The following is a 27,433-nucleotide window of genomic DNA, read 5'->3' on the forward strand; positions in this document are numbered from 1 at the left end:
CTGGATAAGTTGGCGGTTTATTCCGCTGTGGCGACCACGGATTAATAAAAGGACTAAGCCGACAAGAAAATGAATGAATGAATGCTTGAATTTACAAAATTAAGTTGTTGTAAGCTATTTATTTGGACTGAATTTAAACAAACAAACAAACAAACAAACAAGCTGAACATTACTAAATTAACTTTTTAAAATTTAACTCAAATAAATTGTTTGCAACAATTTTGCAGTAATGTTTTAATTTACGTATGGTTAGCATTTTTCAAACAGAGTAAGGAACAATTAACCATCAATTATTATTTTATTACTTATGAACCCATCTAAAGACATCGTTCACATGATGATGTAGTTTAAGTCATTATCGGTCCTTCTCTGATGACGTTGGCTTGACAGCTTAAGCCAAAATATTCTTCATTTAATTGATTTTAATTAAATTATTTAAGGAGATATGGGTTGAATAAGACAAAGCTCTATATGTAATTTACATATATGGTTGACATTTTCTGCTGTGGGTCAGTAATTTCTTGCACTCTGTGGCATGTTCCTGTGCGCTTTTAGCATAGCGGCTTACATGCTTATATCAGAGCCTAATGAACAGATTAGAGAGGATGCTGTGGGCCAATTAAAAGCAATGAGGGTGTTTTGCTGACGTGGCAGTGTAGCGAGGTAATTAACACCACTGCCCTCTGACGTGACCCATGAGAAAAACCCTGACACACACACACGCACACCTCTAGAATGCTGTCTAAGGGGAAATGCATTAGACACACCATTCACCTTAGCGTGGCATCACTCGCATATGCTGAAATTGTTGCAGCACAAGAATGCATACAGAAACGATAGAAAACCTCTCCCTTTCTATTGTTTGCAAGAGTTTGTAGTTTTAGATTGTATGTCATGCTTATCAGTGACGTGCAACAAAGTTTTCTTCCAACTCAGCTCAAGATTTATGTTGTAAAAGCTTTAAAAAGCTGCAGATAAACTGTAGTAAATCAGATCACATCAGCAAAATCTTGTCATGCCCGCTATTTGTTGCTGACAAAACAACAGAACTTGGGTGTTGCCTCAGAGCAGCGCTACAGTGTTAGGAAATGCACTTTGTTTTGTGCTTTAGCCTGTCACTGTATGCAATCTATGTCATCATTGGATTTAAAATACTTGCAATAATATAATAATTCAATAAAAAATAAAAATAATAAAATAAATAAATAAATAAATAAATAAATAAATAAATAAATAAATAAATAAATAAATAAATAAATAAATTTGGATTGTTTGGATCCATTATATATATAAACAGGAATTGGAGGAAAAAATAAACAGGGGGCTAATAATTCAGGGGTGTTACTAATTCTAATTTCAACTATAATTATCAAACGGACAATAAAATGTCAAAAATGTCACTTTAGACAATTCTTTGTTTTTTAACAAGGTACATTTTCTTTGGGGCCAAAACAAGTTAAATCCATCAGTGCTTTTTATGCAAAAACCTCTGAATCCACCCATTGAAACAAGACAGTGTATTTAGTTAAATAACACTAAAGATGCCATTAGAAATTATTTTACAGAACATAAAACACATACACAAACCACCTGAAATTTAAAATATATAAATCTGTCAACCAGGGAAAAAGCAGAAGGAAAATGAATGAATGAAATCTGTCAAGTAAGTGCATAATCAATAACTTCAAAATTTACATAATAAAATCTTAACAATCTATGGTCATTTCTTATATTTTAGAATTAGATTTAATGTAAGTAGAACAATGCAAACATTACAAACATTGTAAAATAGGCTTGTTAGATTCAAATAATGTAGTGTAAAACATTATAAAGCAATATCTGTGCATTGTTTATCAATATAAAAAGCTTATCAGATGTATAGGTAATATAAAGTAATGCAAATCATGTATAGTTTTTTTATATTTGTTTTATCTTTTAATAGCTTAAATTAGCAAATAAAACACAAGGTAGGCTTACTGGGCAAAAAGGGGGTGCCTCTCAAACCATTTTAGAAGATGTCATTCATTCATTCTCACCATACTTAAGGTCTTGGTCTCTTGTTTATCCTCATAGCATCCATGTGGAATAGAAGAACGGCATTTTAATTCATCTTTCGTGAAATGCAGTTGCCGTTTAATGTATAGCAAATCAGACTCAAAGTAGTGTCACTGCTCAAAAAATCGTTATGAATCCATGTTACACTTTCGACTGTACATTGTGTTTTCTTTTTCTTATAATGCACAAAGTTTTGAGGTAAGGAACGTTTTCATTTGCCATTCACTGACAGTCAGACAGGCTCATCCAGTTCATCAAACTGCGTCTTTTAAAATCAAAATTGAAAGCGGAATATGTCTCCTCTTACAAGCTGGCATGTCAGTGAGCTGCTACATTAAAAACATATGATTCGATTCAGGCCATCTGATTGGTTCTCTGGATATAGCGGCTTTTGCTGTCAAAGGCAAGTGGTGTTTAGCGGCTAAAATCTGCTTGCTCATTTTATATTCAGTGAAATAATGACCAACCTGATGGCTAAGTCATTATTTTAAATAAATGGTTATGTTTTCTATATTTTACTCAAATTTATTATTATTTAAATTATTATTATTATTATTATTAGCATTAGTATTATTATAGTATTACTATTTATTAATACAAATATAAAAACATAGTAACAAAAATAAATAACGATTATGATTCTTCTTCTTCTTCTTCTTCTTATTATTATTATTATTATTGTTTATTTCCCAGAGATGAGTTGCGGCTGAAAGGGCATCCGCTGCGGATAAGTTTGCTGGATAAGTTGGCGGTTCATTCCGCTGTGGCGACCCCTGATTAATAAGGGGACTAAATCGACAAGAAAATGAATGAATTATTATTATTTATTAATACAAATATAATATTGTATTTATAATAATTATTAACTATAATTATTTTATATATTTTTTATTTATTATTACAAATATTATAGTATAATAATACGAATTAATAACTATTATTATTTTATATTATTATTACTATTATTATTTTATTTTATTTTTCTACTCAATATTGGTTTAAAACCTAATATTGTATCCGCTGATATTAATATTATTTTATTATATTTTTTTTGTAGACAGCTGTATTTGTTCAAAAAAAACACTGCAAAAATTGACCTTTTTTCCTGAAAATCATTTCAGTGTAAAACTCTTTGTCTTTTTTGATTAATCAATGCATTGTTGCTGAATAAAAGTCTTGCTAAAATTGACTAAATGTACTTTTCAGTAAGTGTGTGCATGTCTGAGAAGAGGATGTAATGTAATGTAATACTATACCGCTAAAAAAAACGTTTATTCATGTGATGCAAGCGAATAAAACTAAAATGCCACCCTCTCTCACACAGGTAATTTGACAGTCAGTTCATGGTTATGAAATGCTGCCGTCCTACTGAAACACACAGGTAAGTAAACACCAGCCTCCCACACCAAAGACACTCTATTAAGTGCATGATAAGAGAACAGGACTTTATATTACTTCCCAACCACCTAATCAAGGCCTGAGGGCAACATAAAAGCACTTTAAGTCCCCTAGTCTGCAATTTTGTTCGCAGAGAATCCGTATCCTAAAATAAATTTCTCTGAGAGCGCTACTTAAGATCTCCAAGGGGGCTGCTGGCATTTGTCTTAGAGTTAAATTGCTTATTATGTACATACTGTAGACTAATTCCATTGCGAACTCAATATTGGGTGAGCAGATTTAACAGCGGCGCTCGGCAAGGAGGCGTTGCTTTTCTCTGAACTCCTCTGAGTTCTGCTCACCATGGAGACCGACCACTTATTCCAGCTCACGGGTGTCAAATCGCACGTTAATCCCCGAATCCGCGAGCTGCAAATTGCAGGGTAACACAGGAGAAGCCATTTGGTCCTTTCATTGTTTTCAGAAAGAGGCAAAGACCGTGTTTATCAGAGATGCTGGATGGAATCTGATCATTCCTCGCTTCTTCTCCCACTTTTTACAGCCCAGAGTCCAGGTCTCTGTTTCTCCCCCACATTTATTTGGCTCTAGAATCTCTGGAAAGGTAAGCCCAGTAATTTGCTTCATCCCTGCTGCAATATTGACTTGAGGTTTTTTTCAATCGCGTGGTCGTAGATCACAATTACAGCGAATCGTGTGAAGCCACCCTCAGCTATCAGAGTTCACTGCGTGGGATTTGGTTAAAAGACCACGTTTCTTGTTCTCACTTGTAGGCCTCTTGCTGGCCCTTTCATCATATGCCTAGTTTACACCTAGTATTAAAGGGATTCATCACTCAGAATTCAAAATGTACTGTTAATTTGCTCACCCTCAAGCAAGACAAGATGTAGGTGAACTTCTTTGTTTCAAATAGAACATTAAGACTTTATTTAATTTTTTTTTTTAGCTAAAACTGTGGTCCTAAAATTATTATTAGCGTCACAGCAAGAAGGTCACTGGTTCGAGCCTCGGCTGAGTCAGTTGGCATTTCAGAGTGGAGTTTGCATGTTCTCCCCGTGTTCGCGTGGGATTCCTCAAGGTGCTCCGGTTTCCCCCACAAGTCCGAAGACATGCGATACAAGTGAATTGGGTAAGCTGAGTTGTCTGTAGTGTATGAGTGTGAATGGGTGTGTATGGATGTTTCCCAGTGATGGGTTGCGGCTGGAAGGGCATCCATTGACAAAAACGTGCTAGATAAGTTGGCGGTTCATTCTCCTGTGGCGACCCCAGATTAATAAAGGGACTAAGCCGAAAATAAAATGAATCAATGAATGTTGAGAGTCAAAATACAAATATACAGGCAAAATAAAATAAATAGCCATGGCATCTTATGATAAGTCAATGTATTATTTCAAGAGTTCACACATAGGTCTCGAGAGCTCCCCATGGTAAAGGAGGAAAGGGGGAGATGGGGTGGATGGGGGGATTTCGTCAAAAACAAAGATAAGGAAGGCAGGATGAATGGGATAATAAGAGTTGAATAAGGATAAATAAGCTCCAATTCATAAGAGCTTAATGTATCCCCAGTAGCCACAGATAATAATTGTATTCTGCCTATATGGTATTATGCTATTACATATGCCTGTTTGGCATATTTTTGGCTCGTAAATTTCCAGCAACTGTTTATTTGCATCTTATGAATCTCCAAATGTCACTGTTTCAGTGTTTAACATTCTCCTAAAGTCACCTATATCTTGACTGAGGGTAATTCAATTATTTATTTTTTCACTTTAAGATGCATTTTTGTTTATTAAAGGGATAGTTCACCTAAAAATGAACATTTATTCACCCTCAAGTGGTTCCAAACCTTAATAAGTTTTCTTCTGTTGAACACTAAAGAACATATGTTGGAGAACCCTGAAACCTGTAACCACTGACATCCATAGAGGGAAAAACAAATACTATGAAAGAAAATGATAACTGGATTCCAGCTCCAAATATCTTCTTTTGTGTTCAACAGAAGAAAGAAACTCATAAAGGTTTGGAACATGTAAGGTTTGGACAACATTTTCATTTTTAGGTGTAGAATTCTTTTTAATACCAAGACCATAGAGAAGAGGGTTGAAAGTGTGTTTGTCTGGTGTATTTGCATGGACAAGATGCACGTGAATGTGTGCAAAGTCAATAGCTTGTCAAACAAGGGAAGTCAAGTCTGCCCTAAACGCACCAGTGGCTCCATGTGCTCCTTTCTGCAGGCACTCCATGCTTCTTTGTCAATTTAGCCAATTACATTTCCATTATTTTTGCTTTTCATTCTCATTAATAAAATTGGCCAAGATTAATGAAGAAAATACCCAAAGTGTAAATTATCCATGACGAGCTTTTTAGGTACTTGCACAAAATCTAGTTTGGCTGATTGTATTTTTTTCATCCAGGGAAATACTTACTGCATGCATTTCAGAAGAGCAGATAAAAGCACGTGCGGATGAGAGGGAACAAGTCTGAACACAGGGAGAGATCGAAAGTGTTTTATAAGAATGTCACTGTGATGTTGTGAGCAGGAGGTTAGCGAGTCTGATCAGTGATTCAGCACGTATTACTCCTATTAACCACGGAGGGAAAGACAAAAACACATTTCATTTCACCTTCTCGGTAACCTCTGCGCATAATAAAGTGTTTAACGGACCCGCTTCTTGACTAAATTGAGGTGTTTGGAGCTGATGAGACCAGATCGCTCGGGTCAGTTTTTGAGTTTTGCTTCAAAAAGACCAATTTTTATTTTGAACATTTTCGTCCTTGGAAATTTAGTGCAGTTATTATTTTTATTTATTTATTTTCTTTGGACGATGGAACATGAAAGATATCATGGAAATAGGTGTCTTGAGAACTTACACTTGTCTTTATGGCAGCTTTAGGATCCATAAATGGTTAAAAGGGGGGTGAGTTTGATATCTTGTATTGATCAATTCCTCCTTTAAAACTGCTTGTACAGTATAAATGTGTCTCTACAGAATTCATATAAATTGGAGTGCTATACTAGTCACGTGTGCTTTGATGGTCTCTTATACATCTGTTTGCTGTTGACCACGTATTAAAGTTTATTTATAAGTGATAGTTCAAGTGTGGAAATATGTAAAAATACATGTGACTGCTTTCTCAACCACGATGTTCCTGGAGGACCATCAGCACTGCATGTTTTGGATGTTTCCTATGACTGTCACATTCATTACAGGTCTTTCAGTCTCTGCTAATGAGCTGATAATCTGAATCAGGTGTGTTCAGTAAAGGAGACATAAATGTGCAGAACTGGTGATCCTCCAGGATCGTGGTTGAGAAACACTTTTCTAGACCATTAAATCAGTCTTAATAGTTAATAGATCTATGCTTTCCATTGATATGGTTGGCTAGGAAAGGGCAATATTTCACACTCTGGAACTTTAGGGGGCAATAATAATAATAAATAGTGAAAATGGTTTTTAAAATGGTCCAAATTGAATTCTTAGAAATGCATGCTAATACCAATCAAAATTAAATGTTTATGTTTTCAGTAGGAAATTTACTAAATGTCTTAATAGACTATGATTTGGCGATTCATTCCACTGTGTCGACCCTAGATTAATAAAGGAAATTAATGAATGACTATCCTTACTTAAAATTTGAATGATTTTTGTCATAAAAGAAAAAAAAAAGACTTGTACAATGTATTGTTGACTGTTCCTACAGATATTCCCATGCAACTTAAGACACATATACGAAAAAGCCTATATATAAAAGCTTTATATATATATATATATATATATATATATATATATATATATATATATATATATATATATATATATATATATATTAGGGCTGTCAAAATTAGCGTGTTAACACGTGCGATAAATTTGAAATATTTAACGCATTAAAAGAAAATTAAGCAATTGACGCAGTTGCAGTTTTTTTATTTCCTGTTGTGGCCGACGTGTTTAAAGTGCAAAGAAATATGGATAAGACCAAGGAAGCACTTTTAGAAGGAAAGTTTCAGTGTAAAAGTTCGCATCACAAGGCTATCCAGCGTTTCCTCCAGAGTTTCATCTAATTTCGAGTTTCATTTTTAATCTTTAGACTTTAACTGCAGTTGTTCACTTTTATTGAGCAACATATTGTTCATGCCCTGTGACAATTATTGGATGAAAATATGAAGTAAGGCCTGCTGGAAAGAGTGCTGTTTTAATGGAATTTGATACTGCATGGCAAACAGAAAGAAAAACCTCTGCATTTTGGGACTCGGGTGGTCCTTTAAGGTAATCAAAAATTGCTGCTTACATAGACTCTTAATCAGAGTATTAAAACATAGTAAAACATATGCTAGACATATAGTTGGCGGTTCAATACCCTGTGGCGACCTCTTACAAATAACGGACTAAGCAGAAGGAAAAGCAGCAGATTTTCACAAGCAACTGAGAGTAAACCTCTTAATGTCATTTTATATTTTATGTTATGTTTATGTTATATCCAGGTGTAACATTATTAATGTCTATATATATATATATATATATATATATATATATATATATATATATATATATATATATATATATATATATATATATATATATATATATATATATATATATCCTGGTGGGATTGAACCAGCAATTCTTTGCATGAGAGTCGGTTGCTTTAACAAAATAAGAGGTAAAAAAAATAATAAATCATACACGTTTTTGTAAGAACTGTGACCAAAAGTTACAATGCATCCGGAAAGTATTCATAGCGCTTTCAGTAAATTTAATTTTATATTTTATGTTTTATCCTTAAATCCAGTATCTATCTATCTATCTATCTATCTATCTATCTATCTATCTATCTATCTATCTATCTATCTATCTATCTATCTATCTATCTATCTGTCTGTCTGTCTGTCTGTCTGTCTGTCTGTCTGTCTGTCTGTCTGTCTGTCTGTCTGTCTGTCTGTCTGTCTGTCTGTCTGTCTGTCTACCTGTCTGTCTGTCTGTCTGTCTGTCTGTCTGTCTGTCTGTCTGTCTGTCTGTCTATCTATCTATCTAAATAAGAAAAAAAATGTACCATGAAACATTTTTTACTTTCAGGTCAGACATTTTTGTGTGGCAAAGGACCGAAAAAATTGTGGTTAAGGTGACCAAAATGGTTGAAATTACAGCAGAATGGGAGAAATGGCCCCTTTAACTTTGGAAATAAAATCAAAACCATGTTTTTCACTTTCTCTGTAACCTCCACACATAATGCGGTCTTTAAAAAACTCTTCTCTCTGGCAAATTGAGGTTTATGAAACAGATGCGACCAGATCAGTGTGGTCAGTTTGTGCCGGGCTCCAATTTGTATTTTCAACCATTTCTGATGCAGTCGCTCTGTCGAAAAAAAAAAAAAAAAATCGACTCTCACAGCAGAGGGTGGAAGCCAGTTTAATCAATAATTTACATAGCTGGTAAATTGGAAATAACCTGGGTGAACTACACAAAACATGTTCCCCTTGTGTTTCGAAACTTTCCTGAAGACATTGTTTATTTTTAGACGCCTTCCCCGTTGACTCCCAGATGAAAACATCTACCCTTCTGAGGGTTAAAGCTAATGAGGACCACCTTCCTCCGTGTTTCTGCGAGACAGTGTTATACAGTAAGTGATGTGTGAATGTATGTTTGCTGATGTGTTAATGAGGCGTTCCCCAAGCAATACAATAGGCGCTGTTCCAACACCCATACAACAAATCCTGGATGCAAGGGGCTTGAACTCTGTTGAACCACCAGTGCAAATGAGCCAATGTCATGCTTTGTTTACCATCTTTTCACCAAGGTCGATTTTCATTTTCAGCATTTTCAGTGTTTTTTGACAACTTTTGTTTTCAATTGCATTCTGAAAAGCTTGGGTCAGATATCCAAACTCTCCAGCAATCTCAAAGTTTCCAGTCACAGATTGTAATTTTCCTACACAATAAAAACAAGGCAGCTCAGTTCAACACAGGGCTCAACCTGCACTCTATCCACCTGCTCTTGCAGATGCTACATAAATCCATATGTAATGAAAAATCCATGTGTTAAAAAACAAAATTACTGAATAATCAATATTTCAGTGTATTGATAGATTGATTTACTTATATAATTCAACAAAGCTAAAATAAAAAAAAGAAGTGTAAAATATAGTTTTTGTAAAGACCACAGCCAGCAATATAGTCACTTTGTTAAACACCAGATGGAAATCCACTTTAAAAATTGTTGGAGCAGAAATCAAAGTGCCAAAATACAATTTGTAAGCATGTTCGATGTGCAGTTTTCAGTGTTTTCTCAGATTTTTAGCTTTCAATCACCTTCTAAAATAGCTTGGGTCAGATATACAAACTTTCCTGCAATCTTAAAGTCTTACACTCTACACTTTCTCTATGTGGCTGTCCCTGCAAATGTCCCTACATTTATCCAGGTGTAGCATAATAATGTCTCTCTCTCTCTCTCTCTCTCTCTCTCTCTCTATATATATATATATATATATATATATATATATATATATATATATATATATGAGTGAGATCGAACCAGCGAACAAATGTGGAAAAAGTGAAGCACTATAAATACTTTCCGGATGCACTGAACGTCACTTTGTTAATGACTACTGAAAACTCATACCAAAAACACACTCAAATCAATTAAATTAAAATAAATCAGTAATGAAAATAAATAAATATTACAATAAAAAAAATTAAACTGTATAGTCATATTTCACAGTTTTTACTATTTTTGCTTTATTTGTATTTATGCAGCCATGCTGACCAGAAAAAAAAAAACCTTGTTACAGATCCCTAACTTTTGAACTGTATATAATAGTTATAGAAATTAACCCTTGTATACTGTTCAAACTGACTATCCTTTTATTATGTCGGTAGCTGTTTTTGCCCCATTAACATTTAACAGTAAAAATGACACATTGTACCTCTTCCCAACAGGGAAAACCAGCAACATACAATAATGCATGATTATATGGTGCCATGGCTTTGCAATCAAAGTATGTATTTATAATGGAAGTCAGTGGGGCAAAAACAGCCCTCAACCTAACAAAAGGGTAGTTAATTTGCCCAGAGTTTATTGGATTCCCAATTCCAAAGCATTTTCCTAAAATATAGTTTAAAATAATATAGGTCACCACAAATTATTCCATTTGCTGAAACACAGAAAGAGTTGTGGCCAAATTAGGGCTCAAAATCACCCCAGAGTGGATAAAAACATCCCCAACAGCACACAAGGGTTAAAAGTATTACACATATGCATATATAGAGGATTTAACCTTCTATAATGCTCAACTTCAAACAATAAACATGACAAATGTACTAAAAACCACAGATATTATTCTTAATCAGTCAATACAACTTCAACAGCAACAACAAAAAAAGAGAATCCTGCTTACATTTCTGATGGCGAATCCTCTCCTGACGATAAACGTCTTCATATATTAGCTCATTACATCCATGTTTAAGCTCCATTACACAACACACTTCACATTATTACATATGAACAATTTTTTGCACTTTACCTCAGTGAAATATGTCTATTGCTGCAGCTTCATTAATATAAGTATCCACTCGTCAATTCAGTCTGCTGGTATAATTAGAAATCATCTAGGTATCATTCCGGTTTACAGCAAGAGACAGAAGGGGAAAGTGAAAGAGAAAAGAAAGAAATCATCATTATGGTCTGTGTACATGTGGATTTATGTGGCGTCTGCAAGAGCAGGTGCATGGAGAGAGTGTTTGGAGCCCTGTGCTGAACTGAGCTGCATTGTTTTTATTGGGTAGGAAAATTAAAATCTGTGACTGGAAAACTTTGAGATTGCTGGAAAGTTTGGGTATCTGACCCAAGCTCTTTTAGAAGCCGATTGAAAACAAAAGTTCTTGGAAAACACAGAAATTGCACATTGACTTTGCTCAAACAATTTTTGAACTTGATTTCCGACTGGTGTTTAATTTAGTATTCAGTGTCACATAAAGGTTGACACATAATTGAAATATGATGCTCAATATATGAATCAGTGTTTAAGAAACCTTTCTAAATATTACTGTTAAAACAGTAGTGCCAGTTAATATTTTCTTTCTTTCTTTTTTAGATGATATATTTACTGGCATCAACTTTTTTTTTGTAACATTATTAATGTTTTGAATAAATTTTTAATCAATACATTTTGATAAAAAACTATTTCAAGAGGTCACACTTAGCTGATGATTGGTAATGAGCTAGTTTGGCATACTGTCCTGGGAGAGAGCCCTGAGCTCATGAGATCCTTGAGCCCAGGGCTCCCTCCCATTTGCAGGTAGATCTTAAGGATTGCTATGAGGGTGTGTTGCTGATGGAATTTGACTATGGCGCTGATTTGGTTTAGTCAATGTACTCATGTCTCATAATTTGGACTGTGGGAGGAAACTGGAGGACCTGGGGAAAACCCACACGAGCACGGGGAGAGCAATAAATCCACACAGAAATGCCAACTGGCCGGGTAGAGACCTGAACCCGAGGCAGTCTTGCTGTGAGGCCACAATGCTAGCCACTGGGCCGCTGTGCTGCCCTATAGAGGAAAAAGAGGTGGAGAGAGGGTGGAAGGGGGGATTTTTCATGACTAAAGGTAAGATGCTTTGGTTATTTATACTAAGTTAGGAATCTTTGATTGGTGGTTTGTACATTAGCTTGACTCGGGGCCAGCCGTGTCAATCATAAGCACGCAATCCTCTCGAAATTAGTTCATAAATAAACTTCACAAAAACTGGGTCCCACTTTATTGTGGCCTTAACAAATATGTACTTACAGTACATTGAAATTAATAATTAGTTACAATGTGCTTATCGTGTACATTGACATAGTGCACTCTCTAAACCAGAGATGCCCAAATTAGGCCTTGTGGGCCTAAGTTTGCCCATGCATGGTAACCTTTGATTTTGCTCACCAACCAAACAGAAAAGAGAAAGACAAATGATGGGGAAGGTTGGGGCGAGTCCCTTAAACAGAGATCATCGTTTCTATATTTACATAACCTTTTGTTTGTTTGTTTAATTGCTAAGCTACAAAAAAAAAAAAAATGAAATTGAATGTTTTAATTAAATGTGAATTAATCAGATTTTGTAAAGGGTCATGAAACCCTATAACACATTTTTTTAGATGTTGAGAGATAATATATATATGTATACGTGTTCACTATCGCGTGATGTTTTTTGTGTGCTTGTAAATAGAAAAAAATGAACTCCATTGTGTTATAAATGACACTGTTTATGGTTTTATTGTAAGAAGTACATTATAAAACGTAAAACATGTATATAGTTATTGATACAATTCAAGTATTTTTGTCTATGTATTTTTTTATATTATTAAATTAGGAACTTTAATGTAATACAGTTTGGTATACCTGTATGTAGCTTTGACCCAACACCCTCAATCAAGTTTAGATTTTGGCCTTTCAAAAGAAAAAGTTGGGGCACCCCTGCTCTAAACAAAACATTCATTCATTCATTTTCTTGTCAGCTTAGTCCCTTTATCAATCCGGGGTTGCCACAGCGGAATGAACCGCCAACCTATCCAGCAAGTTTTTATGCAGCGGATGTCCTTCCAGCCGCAATCCATTTTTGGGAAACATCCACACACACACTCATACTGCGGACTATTTAGCCTACCCAATTCACCTGTACCGCATATCTTTGGACTGTGGGGGAAACCGGAGCACCCGGAGGAAACCCACTCGAAGGCAGGGAGAACATGCAAACTCCACACAGAAACGCCAACTGAGCCGAGGTTCGAACCAGCAACATTCTTGCTGTAAGGCGACAGCACTACCTACTGCGCCACTGCCTCGCCCTCTAAACAAAACAAAGAAACAAAATATTGACAGTAATAAAATCTGTTTTTGAAATAACTTTGACCAGCAATAAATTCACTTAGTTGTTAAATAAAATGTAAATCAAAAATAGTTAGGAGCAGAAATCAATGTCCCACAATGCAATTTGAAAGCATAAATAAACTGTAACACTCTCCTAAAATATGAACTACAGTATATAGACAATTTCTGTTAAAATATGCAATCATGCAACTGGTAATTAGGCCCTATTCAGATGGTAAATGTTTTACATGCGATGTAATTGCGGCATTTAGATTTTCAGAAATGCTCAGGTTTTCTCTCTCAACAACAATGGGATGATTCCTGGCCAAGTGTTTTTGAAAGAGCGGCAGGGTTGTGCGGTAATTGAATTCCTGTCCGAATCCGTCATCTCTCAATTACATGGAGCAGTTGGCCCAATAGCGGTGTTAAAAATCTTTTCGGACTGGTGCCGTAGGGCTGCTGTTTGACTCTTCTGAAGGTAATGGGCATTTGGCTCTTTGGCACAGAAGAGGCTTGTTTCAGAGAACTATGGCCACTTAGCAAAGCTTTTGGAGTGACAAACACAGTTCGTTATGGGTGTAATTTCCTTTAATTATTGTGTAGGGAATGCTTTTGTTTAGCCGCAGTGTCGTAGTCTGAATAAAGATAAGATACAGCTATATTGAAGACTAATTGCTATGTGAATGCAACATAATTTGTCACTAGCAGGCCATGCAAATGTTTGTAATGAGAAAATGTTTATTTGGGTAGTATCTAAGTTCTTTATTAATGAAAAAAAATATGGATAAATAAGATAGATCAATCAATCAAGAGACATTTGCTTTAGATGAAAAAAAAAATTAAAAACTGTCAGTGAGGGCAGAAAAATAAACTTTATTCAAAGGACATTTACTTGTACCTCTAACAAAATTATTTATACTTTATTACAGGCATAAACCCCCTTTTTATTAATATTTATGCATTGTATTTACTACATATTGTTGTAGGGGGTTTAAAAGGCAATACCAGTATTGGAATGAAGTGCAATGAATATCTTTGACTTCATAACCCAGTTGTTTAAAAACAGTTCAGATTAATGAATATAATCTACATATTTATTGCTAGCAAATCATTAACACAACATAAATATTACTCTGAAAAGTTTTAGTCGCATAGTCAATTTTTTATACTGTGGTTGTTTGTATATTTACATTCATCATCAAAATAAAGTTTTGAAAAATGTGTGAGAAATGGGACAAAGGCTAAATACATTTTTCTAAAGTTTTTGACAACAATTTAATAAAGAAGTAAATAAATTAATAAGAAACATTTAGAGCTGTGTCATTCATACAAATGCTTGCATCTCTTAAAATTTAGAAAAAATGTAAGTTTTTAAGGATTTATTAGGTATGGTGTTGGAAAAAATAAAATGAAGAATGAAAGAACCCAGTCCAGGAGACTAAAACAAGCAGAAGAATTTCTTCATTGAGACGTGTTGGTTAATCTGCAGTCATACAGCATCTTCAAGAAGTCCACGAGTCTGCAAGAGTCTACAGGAGTCTCTTACAGGTCTGCAGTCTGCAATTCTTATCACAAGTCTAATAGCAAGTCTAAAATGAGTCTGATTATGTGTTTTAGGAGGAGGGGAGCGGCTAGGTGGAGACATAGAAAACGTGCATGACTACTTTTAGTTGAAGATCTTGTTTTAGAGTCTTGAATAGATCCCGAGGTTTCACCTGCCCTGACCAGCTTGAAAGACCAAGGAAGACTCAGGTTGAGGATGAGACCCTGCCAATAGCATTTGCATCACTTTGGCTCAGCCAGTGTTCAGGAAGCAAGAGGTTTTTAATGTTTCTCACACCCTAGCTAGAGTTTTGAATTAAATGAGAAAATTGAAAACCAAAGAATATAAACTTTTCAGTTATATATAGATTATTGTTCATTTGAAACTAGATTATATAAATTAAAATTTCCACAATGGGGAATAATTCAACCCAAGCTCATTCTGAAAACGGACATTTCTGGAGACAGTGGTTTACGTGGCCAGAAGTACTTATGGGGTCATGTAATTTTTTTAAGCGAACGCTATGGGGCGTTGTGATGCCACTCCTCTTCACGCTCGCCAGCTGACAGCTCACCTCCGTGTGGAGGGCTTTCCCACCACAACCGCTTATCCGGTTAGCTTGTCGTGTACGACGGCAGAGTGGAGAGGCGGAGGGGAGCCAACCGTGACAATGGCGACGACCGGGTTCGAGTCCGGAGAAGAGTGGTTCCAGAAATCAGGTAAGACAAAAACAGAATACAAAAAATAAAGTCAACGAGTTCATAACAGGGCGAGAATATGCTGAATCTGAAAACGCGGTCAAAATCAGACGAGGGCTTTTCTTTTTCTGGACGGCTTTTGTAAATCATCACTTCGGTTAAGGGAAGCGAGCGGGCGGGCCGGCGGGTCAATCAGTAAAACCGGTAGGGTTTAGGGAAGGAGGAGGAGGGTGGGTCGACTGATTGGCCGATCGCCCAGTCAATCACTCAGTTTGACAGACGGTCGCTCGACAGTGGCCTCCGTCGGCTTTACACGAGAACAGCGCAGGTGCGAAGGGCGCTCGCGAGAGGTGTTCGAGACACAAAAAAGCGCACACAGTGGCCTTTAGAGAAATTCGCAAAAATGAAAACTGCACAAATATGTACCTCCCGGGACATATTTCACGGGACTACGTTTCCAGAACAAGCCAGGGTTGGAATAATTTATCAATGTTGGTTTAATTCTATAAAGATCTGATAATGTTTTTTTCAGATTAAAAAAAAAAAACAAGATGTCAGGTTTTTTTTTTTTTTTTTTTTTTTTTTTAGAAATGTATAATTTGTTTTCAAAATTGTTTTCAATTATGTCTATCAAAAATCTGATTTATTCCATCAAATGCTGATTTGTTTACTTTTTTTGATATTAAATAATCAGCACAGGCGTATTGTGGATACATACCCCTGTCAACATTTCTAGAGAGTGCGAGTTTTGTTGCCAGAGGTACATCTGGCTCGATTTTGTATTTAAAACGAATGCTACTGTGTAGTATGATGAAGCCAATGAGATTGCAATCTCGATTTGACCCCCTAGACCAGGCATGTCCAAACTCGGTCCTGGAGGGCCGGTGTCCTGCAAAGTTTACTTCCAACCCCAATCAGACACACCTGGGCTAGCTAATCAAGCTCTTACTAGGCTTTCTAGAGACAACCTTGCAGGTGTGTTGAGGCAAGTTGGAGCTAAAATCTGCAGGACATCGGGCCGCCAGGACCAAGTTTGCTCACCCCTGCCCAAGACGATCTTAATCCAGCATTTCTACGATTCTGCCAATCACATTTTCAAGTTCAGGAGAGAAGCAAAGGTGGCCGCACAAGTCTTCATGTTGTTTTATATACGTTGCTCAGCAACATGGACACAACTCCAAAGGGTGTTTAAAGAGTCACATGCTGTATTTACAAGGTATAATTTACCCAAAAATATAATTTCATGTAAAGATGTATTTGTGCCCGTGAAATCACATGTGACGTGAGCTGCTGACAGTGAGCTGTTACCACAAAGAGGGCGGGCCGTCTACTTTAGTGAACAGAACCTGCACAGGCTGTGAATAACAGGTAATAAAGTTGTAAATAACATTCAGTTTGTGGCACAGAGTGATCGTTTGGGAGCCGCGAAGGAGGTATAAACAGCATTTAGCAGTAAAAATGAAACCGAAAGCACGCACATCAGTTGAATGATCATATGTCATTGTAGAGTTCTGATTACAACAATCGTTTAATGTTTTTCTTACATAGCAAACACAGTGTTGTGCCTGAAAATAAATGTTTAACAGTGTCAGTATAACTACTATAGCCTATATAATGTTGAATAGAGAGGGAATCTGATAATGACAAATGTCTGATTTTACCAGTAGAACAAAATGATCTAATAATGTTGTTAATGACAGTTTGCACACATTTGTGTCAAATAGGGGTGTCAAAATTAATTGTTTCTTTGGTGCACCGCGATGCAGACGCAGACAATTCTTCATCAGTTCAGTAATAATCATAACCGGTTATTATGTTCTGACATCATTTATCTCCTATGCGCTCTGTCGCGAGGGAGGTGAGCGCGAGTATTTACAACACTTAGGCAACTCAGGGCCAGCCCGTGGCATAGGCACCATAGGCTTATGCTAAGGGCGCTGTACATCCAGGGGGGCGCCTGAAATGAGCGCGGTTCAGTTGGTTTTGTTTTCGATTTTCCTGACACACATTCAGTTATAGACGGCAATAACTCAAAAACCTCTTACCCTAAAAAGATCTAAAGTGTGTTTCCTACAAAGAGACAAAGCTGGTTATGTTTCACAGCTGTCTTTCTTTTTTGTTCGCTCGACATTACGAGCCCTTATCCGTTTAAGCCCTCGCAATGTGTGTTTAGCCGGGAGAGCTCACGCTGAGAGGAGCTCTCAGTAAGGGACCGTCGGAAAAGTGCTTCTTTTTTTTGTTTTTTTTCCCTTTTTTTTTTTCGTTTTTCTGCTCCGCTCAGCGCGAGCTCTCCCTGTTGCGAGGGCTTAAGTGTGTGTGTGTTTGTTTGGTGCTGTATATGTTTGTGAATCTGTTTAAATGAGATACAGTGTGGTACTGTGTGTCTGTGTGTTTATACAGACAGCTTGTTATAGCCTCCCCCTAAAATATAACACTGTATATAGAAAGCATCGTCAATGCAGCGTGATGCACCGAGATATCGAATTAAACTGAATCGAAGGCATGATAATCGTAACCGAACCGTGAGACCAGTATAGGTTCACACCTCTAGTGTCAAACATAATTCAACATCAGAAATATGAATAGTTGTATTCTGATGTTATCACTTTACTTTGCATTAATGACCAGGAAAATTTAAAGTCTATTCAAGTCCACTATTCAAAGTCTATTCAAAATTTAAAAAAAAAATGTAACCAACTTTAGACCCACACATGATTTTATTGTTGTTGTTTTACTATTTGTTTGATGACATTGTGATTCTCATTTCAGCCTGAATCATGCAACTCTACTGCGTTCCACTCAATTCCTTTATGTTGTCTAAACACAAATTGATTCAGTTAAATTGTTTTGCACATTTAAGTGGATTGAACAAAAAACAATTAAGTTGTCCCAAAAAAAACCCAAGAATTGCCTTAATTCAGCTCATTTTAAATAAGTAGTTTGAACAACCAGCAAAAATCTTTTTTTTTTTTTTGAGTGAAGTTACAATAACAATCACAAAATCACATTCACTTGCATTCATCATCTGTGATTTTTCAGCGTCCCTCTGTTCAGTCTATTTTCCACACGCCTCTCTTTATGAACTTTGCCGCTCAAAGAACTTCCACGCAGTTATAATCACAGATGCTCAGCATCACCGTCTGACACTCCGATTCAAGCCCTTCAAATTCTCGATCTCTCGTGCTCAAATTCATCAAAAAAATCAACACCTGCGGGCTGCGGAGAACTCCCAGAGCTCAGGGCCACCGTAATATTTAAAGTCGTAACAAAGTTAAAGGGTGACATTTGGTGTCAGGAGACGCCTGGATAAAGAGGCTGTGATATTTTGGGGCCCAGCATCCGCCAGTAATTCCGTCAGCGTGTGGCTTTGCCAATAAGAGAGAGGAATTTGATATTTGATGATAAAGGAAATGAGATTACTCAGGGCCCATAACTGAAGACTGTCAGAGAGAGATGGAGTGAGTGATTGCTCTCTTTTATGCATGAGTGCTGTTATTCCATCAGAGCTTCTCCTCTGGAAGGTCTCGACTGTTGGCTCTGTTACACATCGCTCGTTTATTGCCCGATGTGCAAAGTGTCGCCAAACAAGATTTATGTTACCGGGTCATTATTGCAGGGGTATTTTGGGGAGCGAGATGGAGTGAAAACAGTCATTTCTTTTATTGTATGGGTGCTTATTAACCTGTGGCCCCATTTATGTACTGAAGGATGATTTTTATAAAACAATATATAGACTTCAACGTATTTCCGATGTTGGCCTTGTTAAAATGATTAAACTGCTAAATGTTTTGTTATGTCTAATAATTTTTTTTTTGCTACAATGTGTTTTATTGTTTTACCTTCCTCCTTACATTATGAAAATTTAGCATTTACAAACAGAAAGGAAGTATTTCTTGCTTATATCCCAAACAATTTTCTTTATGACATGCCCCTGCATTTTCACAATTGGGATTCAGATCTTAATATCTCTCTAACAGATGAGGAATGGTAGAAAATTGTTTTATTGAGGTAATAATATGCCTAAACAATCTGAAATTGAATTGTGTTCATTTTGACAAAATTCAAATTCTACTCTTCCCTGTTGATGAGTCGTCTACATTTCCCTGTCGAACAGGAATAATATACCTATAACTACCAGTCAAAAATTTGGGTAAAGTTTTCTTTTCTTTTCTTTTTTTCTTTTTTTTTTTTTAAAGAAAATGATTCTGTTTTATCAAGGCAGCATTTACTAAATGTAAAAAAGTTAAATTGTTAAATATTTATTTAATTTTTAATTACTTTATAATTATTAATACTCCAGTCATTATTTATTTTATTACTATTCATAATAATAATAATAATAATAAATAATAATAATAATATTACAGTGACTTCTGAATGATCATGTGACTTAAGCCTGGAGTAATGAAGGTAAAAATTCATTTTTAAAATTACAGGAATAACTTATTAAATTAAATGATAATCTACTTTTGAACAGTTGTTTTATATACAATGACATTTCTCAATTTAATAATTTGTACTGTATTTTTGATTAAATAAAATAAGCCTTGGTGAGCAGGGTAAGATAAAACATTTAAAAATCATTTGACCGGTAGTGTATATGTAAACTCAAATGAGGTGTAGCTAGATAAATAAATAAATAAATAAATAAATAAATAAATAAATAAATAAATAAATAAATAATGTTCAAATGAATGTTATAGTTTTATGGTTATCAAGATTTTTCCACTTTATTAAAAATTTACTTAATCTATTTCCCCTACATATTCATTGAGGTGTGCAATTTTTTTTCTCTGTGACCCCAAGTTATCTTAATTCCATTTTTGGCTTGGGTACTGATCTAAAGATCTAATGTAAATATATTAAATGTAAATATTGTACATTATCCTATGCAAAGTATTCATTTAAAAGAGTTGCATATTCAAAATATGCCAGTCAGAGGAGGATGTTTATCTTCATTTTGTGTGTGTTTCAGTGTGTTTGTATAAATTGTAAGTCGCTCATTGACTGAATTCCAGTAAAACAGATCAATACAAATGTTGTGACTGTAGTAGAATGTCAGATACTTTAGGTATTGTGAAACAAGTATATCTGCTCGACACAAAAGCACAATAAAAGTCATTTGAAACTGAAGTATTATCGAATCCAGTTGTCACATACAATTTACATGCTGCCACAACTCATTATTCTTTGTTTTCCAGAAGCTCTTATAGGCGTTTCCTGCGATTGTGTGGCCTAAGCACATTTGGATTTCATCTTGTTCATCCACCACCCGCGGCGGGACTGACATCTATTTTACACCCAGGTAATATCGGCAGCAAAATCATCAACTGTCACAACTGTACACACAAATACACACCGGATAGATTGCTCGCCATTCCGTTATGACCAATTTTTTATGGCCTGTATGGCCTCCTGTGAGCTCATAACTCTCTCTCTCTCTCTTACACACACACACTGCTCCAATCCAAAACAGTAAATGTTACTTTCTAACATATGGGTGACATTGTGATGAAAATACTCGCTCTCCTTTATGCCCTCACATACAATTACATACCGCCCCCCTGCCATCTGTGCAAGATCATATTTATTTTACTGGTTTTCAAACCCCCAAATTATTCATTTGTTGAATAAATACAATCAGTTGGGATTCCATGGTTAGGAGATTTACTTTCAGGGCTTTATCTTATACACTGTAAGATATATCTGTTAATTAACAGGATCTGTATTTTGCAATTCACAAATGTTTTCCGTTTATTTATGGTTGTGATTTGCATTATGTGACCTTGATCTCTGCTCTTTCGACTTTTGATGTTGAAAAATCAACTCTACAGTTTAATAAAGGGACTTTTATTGACATTTCAGTAGTTTTAAATAATGAAGTAATACATAGTTGTTTTTAAATAATGAAGTAATACATAGACAAATTAGTCTGTTTTCTATTGTTTTGCTATCAGCATCTCTGGCTCAAATAAAGTTGTAGAAATATCACAGATGGAGGGGACATGTCCCCACCAATATCCAGAATTATTCAAATGTTCAATAATTTAACTACGAAATAAATCCAGTGCGGATAAAATGGTTATTGCGTCACAGATCCCCCCCCATCCCCCCTCCTCCAGAAATCTGCATTCATTCTTCCACAAAGTAGAATCCTGTACATTTACTTTTGCAGCATGAGACATGGTTGATGTAATGTTACTTTTTACATAATTTGTATATAATTTTTTATATTAATATTTTTTATTATAATTTTTATGTATTCATTTATTTATTTATTTATTTGTGTTTTAAAAACAAACAAAAATAAAGCCCCCACCAATATCAAAAGCTACTCTATGCCTTTGGGCTCAAATCTCTTATAGCTTAACATCTAATATTAATTACTGTATGTTAATTTTTGTGGTTATGTTCATTCCATTGTTTATTAATGTGCTATTCCCATTTGAATGAGATTATTAACCTTGTCGAATCCATTTGTCAATTTGTTTGTCTAGCTAAATCTAAATATAATGACCCATAGATTTCAAAAACCTTGCAAATTTCAGTGGTTTTCTTTCTTTCTTTCTTTCTTTCTTTCTTTTTTGTTTTATTATTGGATTAACAGCCTTGGTTTCAATGCTATTTGTTTGTTCATTTACCATAACTTACATTATTTATGTGCCCTATTATGGTTCAAATAAATTCTTGCATTTTTAAAATTTGATTTCATTTATTCATTTGCTTTTGGCTTGTTTGTTTTCCACAGCTCATTCACACACATACCCTACGGCCAATTGAGCTTATTCAGTTCAGCTATAGCGCATGTCTTTGGACTGTGGGGGAAACTAGAGCACCTGGAGGAAACCCACGCCAACACGGGGAGAACTTGCAAACTCTACACGGAAACGCCAACTGACCCAGTCGGGACTCGAACCAGTGACCTTCTTGCTATGAGGGGACAGTGCTAACCAGTGAGTCACCGTGTAACTAACGAACTAAAAAACTAAGCTGAAGGAAAATGAATAAATGAATATCAATACTGCATGAACCATAGATTTCAAAAACCTTGCATATTTCATTGGTCTGACTTTTTTGTTTCTTTGTTTCATGCACTTATAATGGATTAACAGCTTTGGTTTTTGTTATATGTTTGTTTATTTATTTAGTAAAATTTAAAGTGGTTTATATTTATATTTTAAAAACCTATTTTTTGAAAATGATTATGTTTTCACCACATTCACTCATTCATTCTAAGCTAAAGCATATGGGTTGTATATTTTAAAAATCTTGCACTTTTAATTTGTTTTTATTGTAACTAATTTATTTATTTCTATTTTTTGAAAATATTTACATTATACTGTAATATGAGACCATGGGACACAAATCCTTCTTAAGTCTTATGTTGTACAGGCATATTTGTGAAAATAGCCAATAATACACTGTATTTTTTTTTTTTTTTTTGCTAAAAATTATTTAAATATAAAGTAAATATCATCTTTTCATGAAGACATTTGCTACATTTCCTCCTGTACACTTTAAAAAGCTATTGTTTACTCTAAAAAAAGTGAGTAAACCCATGCATTGCCTTAAAAGCAACAAGTTGAATTTACTTTAAAAAATGTTATAAATCTGTTGTAACTTGGAGTTGTTGTTAATTATTTTTTATTTATTTACATATTTTAAGGCAATGGGTTAACTTACTTTAAGAATAGTCAAATAATCAGTTTAAAAGCAATGGGTTAACTCACTTTTTTAAAGAAATGGAAAGTAATCACTTTTTTACAGAGTAAATACAATGGGTAGAGAAAATATTCAGACCCCCTTAAATGTTTTGCTCTTTGCAGCCATTTCCTAAAATCAAGTTAATTATTAACATATTAACATATTAAGAGAAAAACACAGAATTGTTGACTTTTTGCTTATTTATTTAAAAAGAAAAACTGAAATATCATATACTCCTAAGGGGGTCTGAATACTTTCGGTACCCACTGTATACTGTATCAGGATTGATTTAAGACCAAATCTGGACAACTTTAAATGCCATTTTCTCAATATTTAGATGTTTTGCACCCTCAGATTTCGAGATTTTCAAATCGTAAGTTGTAACAAATATTATGCTTTACATAAATGGAAAGCTTATTTATTTAGCTTCCAGATGATGTACAAAATATCAACTTCCAAAAATATCCACTTATGACTGTTTTTATGATTTAGGGTCACCTATTATGATAGATTGTCTGCAGTTTTCTATGTGCTGCATTTTTTGAATCAATGCTTTTATGCATTTTAAAAAAGAACATGTTTCTTTTGAAATGCCTGTTTACTTTGGCATTATGCTGTGCGCTGTTAAATGAAGGGGGTGGTGGTCCACTGCCGTATGTCTCGCTTTCACTCAGACAATAGGCCTGCTCGTGCCTGTCATTGTATTCACACACAATACACACCAACAGATCAGCCGGCCAGCATTTCCTTTAACAGTCTATCGTTATGTCAACGTGTGTGTGTGTGTGTGGGGAGGGGGAGGGGGGGGGGGTGTGTTTCAGGGGCCTCACGCATTCATTGATGCTGGCGTGTGGCAGCTGGTTTATTCAAACACAAACACATAGCGGAGCCCCGGGCGATTGGCCAATCACAGGCTTTCACAGTTGAACCATAACAGGTCAGTGGCATTTTTCGAACATTTGAAAACAAACAGCTGTGTGGAGGTTGTTTACAGCTGACCTGAGGACAGCCGAGGTGCTGTTTCACACTTGAAGGAAAGGGGGAGAAGAGAGCTGTGGAGAAATGCTTTTATTACATGTTTCTTTTTTCTCTTTCTGTGGGTGTCCTTTCATTCTGTTTATAATATGTTGAATGCTTTATGTTTTTAGCAGGCTCAGAAATAAAATAAATTTGCACCTATTACTAAATTATTAGTAGTAGTATTACTGGAAATAAATATAAAATTTCTTGTTTTATTTATAATTATTGTATTATTATATCTGATAATGTGATGTTCTGATTATTATTGTGATGTACTGATATACTATGTAAGGTTAGCAAATGTGTTATATTTATTATTAATAAGAATATAATTAAGTTATTATTATTATTAATAAAATAAATAATAAAATATGTTGTTTACATTATTATTGTTATTATTATTATTATTATTATTATTATTATTATTGATATCATTTTATTAAAATAAAATATGTTGTTTATTACTGATTATTAAGTAATATAAAGTTTATTACTTTAAGTAAGTACTTACAAGTTTATGTGATGATGATGATAATAATAATAATAATAATAATAATAATAATAATTATTATTATTATTATTATTATTATTATTATTATAAATTGTTATTACTAATTATATATTTTTAAATATTTTTGATAGTGCACTATATTAGTAATTATCTCTTTTTCTTTGTTTTTTACTTGTTGTTATAGTCATTTTAGTTTTTTATAATATTATTATTATTATTATTATTATTATTATTATTATTATTATCATTATTATTATTATTATTAAAATAATAAATTAATCTAAAATGAATCACCATTAAATTAGTTTGTGTGAATTACACTGTAAAAAATCTAACTAATTTTAAAGAAAATAGCTGCAAAGAAATTGAGTTTATTTAGCCTCATTGGTTAAAGTTGTGTCAAAATATTCCATAAAAGTATACTTTAAACAGCCTTTTCAGTCAACTTAAAAAAATAATTTGGCACAACTTCAACCACTAAAACTTAATAAACTCAAAATTTCTTTGCAGCCGGTTGCTTTAAATTTTTAAGCTAACTCAATTTTTTTTTACAGTGCATATTTCAAGTCTTCTGAAGTTATATTTAAGCTCTTATAGTTCTATTAGCAGTATTTACTTTATTTCAATTTTTAATTTTTCCACTTGTTCCATATATAAATGATTTTCTTTCAGACTGCCTTTTGATTCTATTTATAACGCTGTTTGTTAAACAGTGTATCTACCTACTCTATACATATTTTTTGTGTTTTTTGTAAATATTTTCTAAACTTATGCTTATAAAACCATTGAATTTCACTACTTAAAGGGATATTTCACCCAAAACTGAAAACTGTCATCATTTAATCCCCCTTCGCTTGTTCAAAACCTATTTCAGATTTGTTCTTATGTTTAACACAAAAGAAGATATTTTAAAAAGATGTGATTGCTGGCACTCTTTGACTTCCATAGTGTTTTTTTTTTTCATTCTTCAAAATACCTTCTTACAGAAATAATAAATGACATTAAATAATTTCACGCAGTTAATTTTTGGATGAATCTTTCCTTTAAAGCAAAGCCACGTACCTTAAAGAGGTGGTTCACGATATCATATTTTAAACTTTAGTTGATGTGTATTGTAGCTGCGTACATAAACATAAACAACATCTCTAAATGTTATACACTCAAAGTTAATCCTTCAGGTTAAGAGCGAACACCCCGCGTAGTGTAGCCAGATGCGCTGTAAAGTTATAGCTGAGCTGCTTTCTGGTGACGTGGTGGAGCCGATCCGCGAATAACAGCAAATTATGTTAGCTGACCAATCACAGCCTCTTGAGGACGGGCTTTTGAAGGAACCTGGTAATATGATAGTAGTTTTCATGGTAGCTGAGTAGCTACCATAAAATATAACTAAAGAAATGAAAAATAACGTCACCATTGAACCATAAACACATATTGCTTTGCACCCCAAAAACACAACCAAGCATTAAAATACACTCTGGACCACCCCTTTAAAGTCTGTATGAACCAGAAGTTGCTGACCTTTTTTATTTCAGTATGTTGATGTAATTTTAACAGAATGTTGATTAAAGGGCGTTGCTTTCTTTTTGTGCATCATTCTCGTTGCAAACGTAAATGTCCCACCAAGTGCTTTGAAATGTCTCTAAATGTGAATTTTGTCACTGTTTTGGTATACACTAACGTCTGTGGATATACTAAAATCTAACAATACTGATACTAACATCTAAAAACCTATTCTAATTTCATGGGACCTTTAATGGTAAGAAAGGGTATTAACATGCAGCTGCTATAAAAACCCTCAGGTCGACGTCAACAGAGAAAGACCGCCACTCCAAACGTGAAAACAAATAAGTAGACTTTCTTTGAAAACTACCACAACAAACATTCTTTTTTTTCAGTGAATTAACATGCATGGATTAATTATTCACCCTAAGAATAACAATGTAAGCTAGCAAAATAAACACTGTAAATTTAGATTTCAAGCTGACTTCAAAACAAGCATTGTATGATTTATACGCAGAAACTGATTCATAGGGAGCCCCGTCATGCTCAAATTACCAAGTGTCTCTTTCAGAACGGCAGGTGGTGAAAATATTTAGCGAAGTTTGTTGATTTAAAAGCCTCTTTTTGCGCTGGATTTGAAACTGTCAGGCCCTTCATCTGAGGCGAAGTGTTAAGTAGACAACAGCCAGGCAGGTGATAAGAGATGGGCTTTTCATCCCCTCACAGAAGATCAAAGTTTTATTTTTATTTTTTTTAAAGCAGCACAGAGAGCGAGAGATGTATTTCTGCCGTCACTCCTCCAGTTATTAGCTTCCTGCACCAATCCATCTAGTCAAATTACCCCTCGGCGGAGTGAGAGGCTCGGGCTGATCTGATCGAGCTTTGGCTCAAATAAATAGCACCAAAATGCAGGTGGCTTTTCCAGCTCATTAATGAGAGCCAGTGTGACATTTTCAAATCAAATATTGGATTTAGGAGAAGAACCAAATTGAGTTTTCACAGCCAAACTTTGAGGGTCGAGGCTAAGAAAAGAAAATAGAGATAAAGGGTGACAGATGAACGCTGTTATGAAATGGCAGAACGTGCCGAGGATATACCTGGATTATGAAGAAGCGCTAGATATTTTAAGGTGTGCATATTTAATATATGCTGTATATTTGT

At 34.7% G+C, this 27,433-nt stretch overlaps 2 long non-coding RNA genes across 3 annotated transcripts in view; one reads left to right on the forward strand and one right to left on the reverse strand.

The window, feature by feature from the left end:
- The window catches only part of LOC141376633 (uncharacterized), a 199,241-nt gene that overhangs the window by 32,716 nt on the left and 139,092 nt on the right, over window positions 1-27,433 (reverse strand). The window lies entirely within an intron of this gene.
- Window positions 15,097-22,389, forward strand: LOC103911846 (uncharacterized). Its single transcript, XR_012387223.1, has 3 exons — window positions 15,097-15,558; window positions 20,739-20,842; window positions 22,286-22,389. It is a non-coding gene; the product is annotated as an uncharacterized lncRNA (long non-coding RNA).

The sequence above is a fragment of the Danio rerio genome, chromosome 11, assembly GCF_049306965.1.
Source record: "Danio rerio strain Tuebingen ecotype United States chromosome 11, GRCz12tu, whole genome shotgun sequence".
Lineage (NCBI taxonomy): Eukaryota > Metazoa > Chordata > Actinopteri > Cypriniformes > Danionidae > Danio > Danio rerio.